Source organism: Papio anubis, chromosome 3 (assembly GCF_008728515.1).
Source record: "Papio anubis isolate 15944 chromosome 3, Panubis1.0, whole genome shotgun sequence".
Taxonomy (NCBI): domain Eukaryota; kingdom Metazoa; phylum Chordata; class Mammalia; order Primates; family Cercopithecidae; genus Papio; species Papio anubis.
Genome location: NC_044978.1, coordinates 105,810,016 through 105,824,481, shown reverse-complemented (window position 1 = coordinate 105,824,481; position 14,466 = coordinate 105,810,016). Strand labels below are relative to the sequence as shown.

Here is a 14,466-nt window from a genome sequence, read left to right as displayed (position 1 = left end):
TAAAAGAAAAGGTAAATATATGAGTCTTACTTTCATCTCAGGCTGCAATATTCATTCAGAAATTATTCTACATATTAACTACATTACTTTTCTAAACATCTCCGTAAATCTGTGAACATCATGGATTTATGTTTACAAAAGATGCTACTCTTTTTGTTTGAATGTCAAAAGCTTCAGTACTGAAAATCAAGGCAAAGTATTACCTCAATAACAATGTATGATGATTAAAAATAGATTATTATGCCTAAAATTTCATTTTCATTTAAGTTTCATTTATGTTATTCTAACTAGCTTATTTTAAACAGTAAGCATATAGATACAAACTAAATTAAAATGCAGTTTTAACATAATTCATTCAACAGAGGTTAATTGAATGCTCACTAAAATACAAAGCAGTGGTCCAGAAACATGGAATAGAATATTGAAGAAAACATGAAACCTACTCCCCAGGATTGTACAATTCAAGATGAGGAATCTTGCTGAGAGGTGTCAAACATTAATAACTTTACGCACTGAAAAAGAAACTTTATTGAACCAAAGTAGTGTAGTTGCCTCCTCTTAAAGTCTTCACAGATTTATCTTAGGAAATCAGAATACTAAGGGAACATGATCCAAATCCTGAAGACACCGTCTTTTACAGTCAGCACCTGTCACACTGATCAATCAAGCACAAATTGGGCCGGCCTGCCTTTCTTCCTGCCTTCCTTCCTTCCTTCCTTCCTTCCTTCCTTCCTTCCTTCCTTCCTTTTTTCTTTCATTCTTTCTTTCTTTTTTTTTTCTTTGTCCTGGAGATTGATACATATTTTCAATAATTTCAGACTTTTAGAATTAAATTTTAAAATCTTCTGAAAAGGGATATTCAAAATTGTTTACTGAGGAAAGTATTAATATGCTTCATTCTGTCAAAATAAAAACCAAAGTCTTTAACAAAAGGCAAAATTACACAAATTAATCGGATGTTTTGATATTGTTATTTACGGCATGGTAGTTAAGAGCACAGATTCTGGAGCCAGACAACCTGATCTCAACTACTGTTCTACTACGTTGGGCAAGTCATTTAACTACATAGCATCTCAATTTTCCTGTTGACGGTCATTTACTATAGCATTTCCATTTTTCTATCTATGTAATGGGTAGGGTGATATTACTTAATTCATATGGTTCTATGAACATTAAATGAGTTAAAATTTGTAATTTTTAATTACATAAAATACATAATAATAGCCAAGAACAGTGCTGTCATGTGGTAGGTGCTATAGCATTGGCAATTATTTTGTCCTACTCATCCTTTCAATGTGAATCCATAAGAAGCAAGATCATTTGATAATTTAACTAAAAAAAAAATTTATTTATTACTATTGTATACATAGGCTCCTACAGTACTAAATATGGACACAATAGATATAAAGAGTTTTCTCTTCAATTTCATTGATATTATGGGAAACAAACTCATTCTAGATAATCTCATAACAGTTTACCTTTACAAACAGAGAAAGTATTGACAAGAAATTAAATATGTGGCTGAGATAAAACAGAGACTAAGTGAAAAGGAATCATGCACAACATTTTCATTTTGTTTTCTCTTACGCAACTCTGACTCACAAGAAAACCTGAAAATCCATTCTCAAATGTCATAAGTATGTAACTCAGAAAAGAAATTTCGAAAGCGATTGCTCATGTAAAATTACATTATTTAACATGCACAAAATAACTGACAGCTACTTGAAGAGGGATATTTAAGTTGACAGATAATTGACAGATTCATGAACAAGATCACAATGCTCTATCCTAGCAAACCTCAACATTCTGTTTCTGTGTCTTTTTTGCCTTCCTCTGTGACCATGGAGTATACAAGAGTCAAAAGTTGTTATCAGGAGATATATGTATACACACACATACACATACAAACGCATACACACAAATAGAAGGTAAATATATATATATATAGCATTTCATTACTAGAAGAAATTATGAGCTGCCATCTAGATGAATTATTTATTCATTCTCTCAAACACATAATACTAAATTTCTACCACAGTAGATTTTACAGAAAATGCGAATCAGTAGAACAGTTTTTCTCACAACCCATACTGTAGTGGGGGGAAAAAAGAAACAAATACAGGACACAGTAAAGTAAATGAAGTCACAAGATAGAGAAGAATTAATCTTCCTTTAAGTACTTACCACATTTTACACACTGTGCTAGATATTACACAAATTTCCTAATGTAATTATTCATACAAATATATAAAGCAGATAACATTGTTCCATGTTTACTGAGAAGGAAAATCAGACATGTTACATGTCTAGAATTTCAAGCCAAATTGACTTCAACATTAGTGCTCTTTCCTCTATGGCACAAATAAACAAGAAAATAAATGAAAATAATTAGGAACATTAATTGTGCAAAGGAAGGGTACAACATGGGATTTCCAAAGACGACTTAGGCCTTGCTTAAATGAAACATTATTTGATTGTGAAGAGTGGAGAACCCGGAACAGCATGGATGCAAGAGGCAGGCAGGAAAGCACTCAGAGAAGAGAGGACAAAGAACACACAAAGGTTGGTGCTTTTCAGGACACCACCCTAATTACAGTGCCGCATCTGTCGGAGAAGGAGGGAAAATTATTTCCATAGTGAAGGATGAGTATTACTATTGTTAACTTTGGCTTCAATTACAACCAGAATCATTTATTTCATATGATACCTATTTTACAATGTTGAAACAATGGTTGAAAGTTATTTTATAGAAAGAATAAGGAAGTACATACCTATTAGTTATTAATAATGATTTCTTTTAAGGTACTGCAGCAGGACAAAGAGCCATCTCTACTCAGATATTTGACATTTGATTTAGGCATAGGGATTTGTTTTCATAATTATAATGTAATGGAAATGGAATTTATAAGAATAAAAACTATTGTTTGAAGAGGGTCACATGTTCTCCCACTCCAGCCTCACCACTTGCCTCTCTCTTACTCACAACTCCAATACTGTGCTAATTAGGGGACATATATAATAAACTTGCAATAATTATACAATATAAGTTTTAATAGCTACAGAAATATATATTTAATAGCTACAGAAATATATTTCTCATAACCCACAGAAATATATATCACCACTCTGAATTATAGCAGTTTTTTAAAAGAAAACTTTTTATGATTTTTCCATTGAAATGTTGTCATTAACTTCATCAAACAAATTTCTTTTCTTATAAAAATCTTGGTGGTTATCTGTCTTCAAACAAAACTAAGTTCACTGTTCTTCACAGTATCAAGAATTTAAAAGTGAAGTTGATTAAAATGACCTAATTCACATCATTCATGTTTAGGTTTAGAATTTTAAAGTTGTGTTATTTGATACTAGTTCCACTGAAAGTTAGAAAAGAATACAGTATGGAAAGAAATTCTACAAAAAGCTTAAATAACTAAAGTCTTCCCTCATTAACTACTTGGAAACTTCCTTATTTATTAACTATGCTACTTTTTATTCAAATCTAACACAACTATACTCTAAAAGAAATTGAATTTTTTTTTGTTATTCCTTTCAACAAAAGTAAGTCTTCTAAACGGGAGACATTGATTTTACTTTCTGGAAACTTTCATCTTGCATTCTAGTGTCATCATTGTTTCCCCAGTTTAATTTTTTAGTATTATTTTCTTTTCAAATCATGCTAAAAATTTATATTTCTATCTTATATTAGCTTCCTTTCTATACATCAAACAGAGGTTAACATTACAGTCTCAAAACTGCTTATCTTGGGAATGTGTTAGCTACTCTTAAATCACATTTCTGTAAGATAATTTACTCTCAAACATTCCCCAAAGTATACTGCATATTATTGTACCTTTCCCATCATAATACCATGGACAAGAAACTATATTTTCTTTATAAATGTTTAAATTTCCCCAACTCTTAACTTTTCACTTGTTATACATTCTAACTACAAATTCTACTTCAATATTGACTTTACAGATTTTTATTAATCCATACCTTATTTTGCGTATTTACTTGTATTTGTCATATACTTTTTGGAGGTCATTATTTTCTGACATGTTTGGCACATACAAAATATAAAAAATGCCATTTGGCATTATTATAATGGTGAATTGGTATATAGCCTAATTTCTAATTGCAATATAGGAGTTTCCCATGTTTTGTTTTGTTTCCTTGTTCCATAGAGGGAAATCATAGCTATGACCTTACAATTTTAAGAGCGTTCAGAATTATCACTTGGGTGTTATCTATATTCTTCCAGGGTTAGTATACGGACTTTAAAATTTGAAAAATTTAAAACCATTTTTATTTAAAAATCAAAACAAGCCATCTCCATAAATTACCTTTTTAATGATATAAAATTAATTTACAGCAACGTGGTATAAAATTGTATCTAAGGTATAATTTGGCACCTTGATAAAATGGTAAAAATAATATGACATTGACATATGAAGAAAAGAAATAAGGGTAGGCATGGTGTCTCCTGCCTGTAATCCCAACACTTTGAGATACCAGGGTGGGAGGATTGCTTGAGGCCAGGTGTTCAAGATCAGGCTGGTCAACAAAGCAACACCCTGTGTCTACAAAAATAGTAAAAAAGAAGTGATACAATTAACTCAGGGGAAAAGAGTAGGAGAGCAAGAAGAAAAATTACCTGACTATAACACAGGTTCTTTCCATCACCATCCTAGCAAATGTTAATATATTTGGTATGATCATCATCGGGCAAAAGCAAAATGGGTTTTAAAGGAGTTTGAACTCAGTAAAATATATTATGTTTTGTAAATTTTAGCTATAATTTACAATGTCTGAAACCTACACATATGCTTCTCCTTTAAGGTTTTCTTGTTTTCTTGAAAAATTATATGTATTGTTTCTCAATTTACAGAATGCATGTGAATATACTATGGAACTGTAAAGCATCATTAGTTTGGGTCCTCACATTATTCATAGAGTTTCTCCTGAAAATTTGACTCTGAAAACCAAGGCACTTACAGTAAGATTCAAGGATCTTTTTTTTTTTTCAATATTTAGGGGGTCAAATAACCTTGTATTAAATAAGTATGAAGAAAGCATTTAACCATTGAGTTTAGTTAGCAGGAACAATGAGTTAAATGAATACTTTCTTAAATAGTGCTAACTCCCTTTGGAAATTCATAGAGGACAAACTTTCAATCACCTTCTTTAATATTTTCAAGAAACATTTAATTCAACAAATTTACATGTGTGTTTCTTTGTTAATTTATTACAAGTATGCACTGTGTTTGGTCATGGGGATGTGTTAAGATATACAAGGCATAATTCCTGCATTAAAGAAGAAGGAGGAAGAACCAATGAAAGAGAAGGAAACAATAAGGAAGAGAAGGAAACAATGAGGAAGATAAGGAAGATGAAATAGGCCGGGCGCGGTGGCTCAAGCCTGTAATCCCAGCACTTTGGGAGGCCGAGGCGGGTGGATCACGAGGTCAGGAGATCGAGACTATCCTGGCTAACATGGTGAAACCCCGTCTCTACTAAAAAAATACAAAAAACTAGCTGGGCGTGGTGGCGGGCGCCTGTAGTCTCAGCTACTTGGGAGGCTGAGGCGGGAGAATGGCGTGAACCCGGGAGGCCGAGCTTGCAGTGAGCCGAGATCACACCACTGCACTCCAGCCTGGGAGACACAGCGAGACTCCGTCTCAAAAAATAAATAAATAAATAAATAAATAAATAAATAAATAAATAAAGATGAAATAATGCAGTAAATACAAGTGGTAAAATATAAATCAAAATTTGATAAAGAAGAGTTGAAAAAAACAGAGGAGATAACACACCTTGAAAGATCTGGAAGACCTGTGAGAGTGGTAATTGTGCTATAATTTGAAGAATGGCTAAGATCTCACTCAGCAGTAGGTGGAGGAAGAAAGTTTTGGATTAAGAGTTGCTATGGTAAAGGTAAAGAGGTGGTAAAAGGCAGCGTGTTGCAGAACTGCAAGTCATCTGGTTTCTCAGGAAGAAGTGAGGAGCCGTAGAAAGTAATAGGAAGGATCTATTAGGGTGGGATAGGAAATATTTTGAAGACTATACCAAGGAATATAAATTCAATTTGATTGGTTTCAAATCATGAAATTTATAACAGTTAAAGACACAAAATATATCAACACAACACATATAAATTATCTCAAGTATTGTCTTTTAAGAATGGGAGTAAATATTTATAGCAAATATATCCCCAAAACTGTTATAGTCTTCTACATTGCTCCTAAATATTCAAACATTTTGTTGCAAATTCAATTTTTTAAATGATCTTTGGTTTGATATGAGGAGCCTGAGTCAATAGAAGTGTTAAATGAATCATTATATTAATAAACTATTATTTAGAGAGTGACATCACAGAAAAAATGCAGCTTTTGCATTTTTTAGTATAATATTTTTGTCACAGTCCCAAATTTGCATAACACTGCTTAGCAGTCATTATGCTATTTGAGATCAAATATTGATTCCAGATAATTACAGCACTTTTAGATAGAATGGTATTGTTCTGCAACTGGCAGCAATGACTTATCTGGATAGATGTATATTTTATAACATATTCAAGTCAAACACAACTTGGAAGAAATTTCATCTATAGTGAATATGTATTTACCTTGACCTAGAACTGAATGTAGCCATATTTTCCTAGTCCTTCATATCTGCACAGATTTTTTTTTAAAAAACTAAGCTACTGTTTTCAAGTATAAAACATCAAAAAATCTGGGCCATGAGGAGCAGCATGAATAGAGGACATAATATGAGCTTTGGAGTGTGAAAAGGACAGTTTTAAGTTCTTTCTCTTTGAGTTGTGAGCTGTATGACATAAGCAGATTATTTAAATTTTCTATACCCTAATGTTCACATCTGAATTTTATACTTATTTTACCAGGTGGTTTAAGGCTTAAATAAAGGTAATATATATAAGAAGCTATAAAGTTTCCTGGCAAGAGTAGGCATTCAATCAATGAGAAAAATTCTTGTTCTCATTTAGTGAAGGATTTATATTTAAAAGTGGGGTTATAAATGGTAAATTAGATTGCATTTAGTGGTAAGCGGGATAGAAGAACATTCAATAAAAGATTGTGAGTGGTCAAGTAGAAAAGGGGATAGAATCAGAAGGTCCATTGTAAATACCATGCTTTTAGAAGATTAAATTGGTCACGGTATATAGGAGAAAATGGAGAGAAAAGAAAAATACCTTAGGCAATCAGTGTCAGTAACAATATTTGCCAGAGTTAGTATGGTAGGAGTTCACAATGACCTATAAATCCAGCATGTGATTTAAATTAATATACTATTTAAAGAACGTTAAGTCAACAATTTTTCAAATTGTAGAAATATCACTGTTATGTCTTGTCAGTGTGGAAGTAAACATAAGTCATGAGGGAAAACAGAAGGGAAAAAACATAGGATAGGCACAGAAGATACAGTAAAAAGTTGAATCAAATTGGGAGTAGGGAGCGTAGTTCAGGTATAAAGTGACACTTCCACTACAACTTTGAGTCATGCCTCCATTCTTCCCTCATTTCTTCCCTGCAATCCCCTACATAAGTTTCAGAGAGATCAGAGCAAGAAAGACTTATTTCTCTTCAGTGAATTTTATGGTTAACATTAATTTTAAGGTTACCTAAAACATGTTTCAAGCAATTAGATGCTAAATCTCAACACATCATCTGAAATACTAGCAAATAATATTTTTTTATTGCTGAAGTAAAAAAGGCACATCTCCTTATAATTATATTTTAAATATTATAACTTGATGCTAAGTTAGAAGACAAATAATCTCTCTAGGGTAATTTTAATAAGAAACTTTTCTAGCATAAAAGTTTCATTTAATTGTCTCTCAGTGTTGTGATTTAAGAAATGTCTGTTAATGTCTAGAAACAAATTTATATTTAATGAACATTGCTATTTTTTGGCTGTAGAGCAGCACATCTATTATCCAGGAAATAGATCAACGTTCGACACAGGATCACTTTCTTATGAAGTGCCCTTGAGTTAACATCTTTTCTGAGATCCCATAAAGCATTTGATTGAAGAACATTTCCAATAGGCTTTGATAATATTTGTCTATATTGATATGTTCAACTGGAAATAAAATCAGTGAGTTTTAAACTAAAGGTATATATAAATAATTATGTTAAAATCAATTAATTTGGAAAACACTTGCTTGACTACCCAATAATTAAAAGCAAAAAATGGATCTCATGCTCTTTCTATATGTACAATTGGTAAAATAGAACCTTTGCTCTTTAAAAATAAAATCACTCATAAAATCTCAAATATTCATGATAATTAGTTGTGAAAAACAAGTCTAAATGAACATAGCTATAATTTTAAAATATATTCAAAAAATTAACAACTATTTACAATATGTCATTTATGATAACAATCAAGGATTGATTTTTATGATTCCAAGTCTAGTAGAAATCAGGAAGGGCAAATAAGTTACACTTAAAACATTCAGAACATAATAGGTGTCTATCTGAAAGTAAATAAATCCATTTCAAACAGGAATGTATGAATGTATTCCAAAATCTACAGAGAACCAAGAAAAATAATCATCTTCCTCATAGTAACTACTAACATTTATTAAGCCCTTAATATGCCAAACACTGTTCTGAAAGCCTCCCATGTATTAACTCATTTAATTACTTCTAACTATGAACATTATTGTTAATCATATAATAACTCCATAAGAAAGGGGCTATTTTATTCCTAATTGGTAAATGAGGAAACCGAGGGATGGAGAGTTAAAGAACTTGTTGAGGCCACATAGTTTAAAATTAATAAAGCCCAGATTTGCATCTAAGCAGTCTAGACCCAAGGGTTGTGTTTTCAGTCTTCAGAGTCTACTGCTTCTCATCACTTACACTGACTACAGACTCTGTAGCATATCTTACGTAAAGGAGCTTATGTGAGGAGCTTTCAGCTAGGTGTGATTAGTCTTTAACTTGTGGGATGAACGGAGTGAGTTGAAGACCTAGAATAAACAAACTTTAGCCTGCAAGAATCATGCCATAAACAGAAGACCCTCAATATCTTCACTGAATAATTTTTATCTGGCATTATATATGTCTTTGACACATCTGAAGAGATAGCAATAACCCATTTTGCTCATGCATGCATTGGGTAAATGAAGGGCAACATTACAGATTTCTTTAGGAGAGTAACCAAGAATCATGATCTTCCAGGTTCTCAGAAGGCAAGCCATTGCTTTTTAAGTTACAACAAAAGTTGAAAACAATCAGAAAAAAAAAAAGAAAGGTACTTCCCAAATAAAAGTTTTTAAAAGATTTCAAAATATATCAATATAATTTCAATCAGTAAGAGTATTTAATTCTATTATTAATTTTCCTAAAAAGGGAACTGAGATTATTCTGAATATTACCGAGAAAAACCAAATATATCTTCGAAGTTGAATTAGTTGTGACTTTCTCATACTAATTCTAACTCAAAGATGAAACTTGGTATATGATAGGTCAACGTATCCTCAAATGTTTCTAATATTTACTGCATTTTTACTATCTTAGAGCCTTTATGATTAGGATAGACTAATAAGCCTATACCCATGGCAACTGAATAAATAAAATCACCTGAGTAGTTCATGATTGATAATCGTGACAATATATTGTATCTAGTGGCAATTTGTGTTATAAATGGAATTCCAGGATTTGATTTAAATATCAAATCAATGTCATCCTTATCCTGTGAAATTCTAAAATCATTATCAATGCAACTGGCACTATAGTCAAGTTTGGTTAAAAAAAATTCCATAGCTGAAAATAATGAGCTTTAAATATCTTCTTAAATAATCCAAATCATGTGAAGCTACAGTATGTATTTCAGGGTCTAAACTAGGAAACAATATCTCATTTCTTAACACTGTTTCTCTGACAACAATGACAGTTCCTAAATAACTGACTTAAAAATAAAGCCTAGAATAGAGAAGTTGTAAGAATTGAGGTCGTAAAGTCAAATTCATCCTATTCCAACTCCTTCCAGTGGATAAGGAAAAAATACACATCTACTTACACTTTCTTTGAACACTTTCCAAGACAAAGAGGAATGCAGGGGAAGGTATATCTCATCATGAGATAGGTTAACATAACATCGTTTCACTGATGTTTGGTTATCATGAGGGTCAGTCCCATGTATCTCTTTCACATGGACAATTTGAGTTTAAAACCCTTGATATTCACATTTTTAAAAATTTCAATATTTTTTTCAAAAGGGGCTTAAACAGTAATGAGAAAAGATTACTGTAAAATAATGGAAATAAATACATGTATAGCAGAAAAATTAACACATTTAAAATAATTATTTACATAAAAAGGATAGCTGTATAATAAGTCTTAAATTGTTCTTGAGATTAATAAAGAAATGTAGTCTCTTGCAACTCACAAAATATCGCAATATAATTTTCCCATATTTCATTATCAGTAGTGTATCAGTAGCAACCAGGCAAGAGAGAAAATACACATGTTTTTGAAATTATCTCATCTCAGTATGGCACACCTAGATGGGTCTCAAATTAAACACCTTTCTTAATGGCCCATTATGGAATATCAGTGCCTAAAATACCCAAAGGGAGGCAGGGACGATTACTGCCAAGGGAGAGTTTCTGAGGTTGTGCTAGATGATGCAGTATCTCTGCTGTAACTTTAGCCTGATTGAGAATTTATTTAAATACATATTTATCATTTTAAAATCAATAGCTAACATAGTAAGTTTACAAAGACATATTTTGAAAATATAAATTCAACAACACATTTTTTTTACAGTAATGGTTTGATAATTTGCATTTATACGTAGCTACCAAATTACGTAATAGGTCATTTTACAAAAGCTAACTTTTAAAACAGATGATTGAGCCACAAAGTATAATCTCCATGGGGAAGAATATAATACTGAAAGTAATTTTAATCCTTGAAGTTCTTCATAATTATACAGAATTATTGAATTGTTCAATTTTAAGAACCCTTAAAATAAATACAACTTAGTAGAATAAGATAATAACAATAACAACAGCTTTTTCTGAAGGGTTTTTAATAGGTGCCAACATACTGATAACATTATTTCATTTCATTCTAACTATGGTAATGTTTAATATTTGGCTCCAGCTGGAAATAAAGTAAGGGAACACAGATTGACTGTGATGGAAAATCCATCAGAAACAACCAAGCTGGCAGGTTATTAAAAATATGATATCTAATACCCTTAAGCTAACATTTTATTTACATCTTCGCAAAATTGACTTCACAGTGATGACCAATAAAGCAGTGACGACCTAACTAAGGAAAGGATTAGACAGAGATATTGACATGCCAAGTTCCAGGATAAGGAAGACTGCTTTGCAGTCAAAAATATCTCCTCAGCTTTTAGGATTTTAATTGGTAGTCAAAATAGAAACTTGGTAGGCAAAATGGAAATAGATCCAACAAATGGAATGGATCCATTTGTTCCACTCATCTTGCTTAGTTAGTCCTATCAGTGTCCACTCATCTCGCTTAGTTAGTCCTATCAGTGTAGAAATTGAACTGGAGCAGCATTAGACAAACTATAAAGCACCCTACCATGTTCTAGGTGTCACTTAGCAAAAGGTTGTGAGAAAACAGTAAGTCAAAAAAAACAGGGGATGAGGGGAGAATTTCCAAGTGGTAGGATCTAAGTAGAAAAGGAATCACTGGACTAATTTGGCTAATATCTTTAAATACATAAGCAGAACGTATTTAATGTATTTAAATATATGAGCAGAATATATTATAAGTTAGGTCCTGTTTAGATGCCTATAAAGAACTTTATAACAGAACACATTATACTTAGTCATTAATGTACTCTTACTAACTCATATAGATTATATATTTAAACATACATATAACTAGTTATGATAGCATATAGATTTTAATTATGACATTCATTCATGTATTTATAAAATAAATATTGGAACTCGAAATTTCATAATTTTTTTTTTTAACGGAGTTTTGCTCTTGCTGCCCAGGCGGGAGTGCAGTGGCATGATCTTGGCTCACAGCAATCATCGCCTCCTGAGTTCAAGCATTATCCTGCCTCAGCCTCCCGAGTAGCTGAGATTACAGGCCTGCACCACCATGCCCGACTAATTTTGTATTTTTAGTAGACATGGGGTTTCTCCATGTTGGTCAGGGTGGTCTCGAACTCCCGACCTCTGGTGATCTGCCCGCCTCGGCCTCCCAAAATGCTGGGATTACAGGAGTGAGCCACTGCGCCAGGCCTATAATTTTCTTTAATAACATAGCACAACAAGAGAATGTCTATGAATCCATAATTCAGTGCTATCATTATTTAATTGCTATGTGTATACATTTTGTATACTTTGGTATATTTTATAGTGGTAAAATCAATGGCACCACAAAGTAAATATGTCAAGCACTTATTTTTAAAATTACACTGAATGACTCCTAAAGATGTCTATACAAATAATATAAATTTTATGATGTAGAGAGATAATTAAATCAATCAAATATAGTATCTTTAACTAAGACAATAGGAAAACCCCAAAGAGGATTTGGTTAGTGGAAAGAACAGCACTTGAAAAAGAACAGCCTCATTAAGAAATGTGAAAGTTATGAAGAGGCAAATACAAAAGTGGACAGACATATCTCACTTAGAGTTCTTTACACTGCATACTCTGGGAGTCTATGCTATTAACAGCACCTCAAATTTGGAAATTTCAATGAACTCATCCCAGTGATTTGAGTCAGATAGTATTATACAAAGTAATTATTTTTATTTCCCATTAGGTTGCAAGATATATTATATAATTATCACCAAGTTACATTTGAGTTAATTTAGGCCAAGTAGCAACCCATTCTAGAGACCATGCACCTGAAATACAGAAAACTTGCAAAATAGCAGCATAAAAATGACTTTCCAAAACTATTTTTACAAAGACTACTTTTAAATATAAAAGCCTGTGGAAAACTTTTTAATACAATTTTATTTTTTTGATAATTAAAACATTTCCTAAAATGGTTTAAAGGCTCCTATTTTTATTTAAAGATACCACTACTTTGATCCCTGCAAAAAGTCTTTTCTATCTTGGGTAAAACATCGTTGAGTTATGTAGCTTAAAAAATACATTGACGTTTCAGTAAATAAATCATTTCTTTGTTCAGTCTTTTCTCGGCAGAATGGTGATTCACAAGGACAATTCAGGATCACCTAGGTTCCGGAGTAACCCAAATTGGCAAATTGTACAGAAAGATATATAGTGTCACTGTTTAATACTTGGCTCCAGCTAGAAATAAAGTAAGGGAACACAGATTGACTGTGATGGAAAATCCATCAGAAATAACCAAGCTGGTAGATTATTAAAAATATGATATCTGAATACTTTTAAGCTAATATTTTACTTAAATCTTCTCAAAATTAATTTCACAGTGATGACTGATAAAGCAGATAATTTTTTACAATGAAAAGTGTTGAAGCAACTTGAGATTAAAGCACTGTTTAGTTCAATAACTACATTTGTGCCAATTTTTTGAGAGTTAAAAATTGTGTGAGAGTAATTATAAATCTTTCATTTATCTGTTTTAGAATCAAAGGTTATCTCTGCTTTCTTGTTTTGGCTCTTCTAGCATGTCTGTGATTGTTAAAACAAGACACAGTTTTGACAGCTAACCCCCAAATTATTTTCTTCTTTCTTTTTGGACATTGATTTATTTTTTAGTGATATTTTAGGTGTTTCCTGAAATATCTCAAGACAATAGCATTCAGAAAGAAAACATATTTTTGCTTTTATGAAGATTTATCTTAGTAATTTTTTTAAAATGCTATGTATGAAAAATGACAGTCTAATCACAAAGTTTACATCTTTTACTTCTTTTTTCTAAAAATGTTAAAATAAAGGGAAGATCATTACTTTTTTCTGTCAAAGGGTAAGAAGATTATTTAATCAACTAAATAAAATAGTCGCCTTGTGAAAACAGTTCCTTCTTTCTTTTTTCTCCATGGTATATCTTCTTTTATCATTATTAAAATGTATATTCTAGTATGTGATTTTAAAATAAAACATGGATATACCATCTTTCAAACTTCCATATGGTCTTGACAAAAAAAAAAAAAAAAACACTCATTAATATATAAAATCCCAATCCCTTCCTAACATTAAGGTTTCCATGGATTAATTTTATTTTATGAGCTTTGGAGTTCATAAAATAAAATTTCACCATTTGTCAAGAGTGTGTTTTGTTTGTTTTTTTTTTTTTTTTTTTTTTTAATCTTAACAAACTGCCGTGGTTTTGTCCATATGAAGGACATGTACATATATGGTGGCTCTTTTTGGCCTTTTAGGGTTGAATAATTTCAAGGTCCATCTTCCTATAAAGAGGCTGAGAAAACCAAGCCCTAAATATTGGCATCCTCAGATATCACACACTATTTACAGAAAACCATCCTGACTTTCTTTTCTCT

General features: G+C 31.7%; 1 protein-coding gene across 29 annotated transcripts in view; it reads right to left on the bottom strand.

The window, feature by feature from the left end:
• Nucleotides 1-14,466, bottom strand: part of ADGRL3 (adhesion G protein-coupled receptor L3) — an 864,507-nt gene that overhangs the window by 572,969 nt on the left and 277,072 nt on the right. The window lies entirely within an intron of this gene.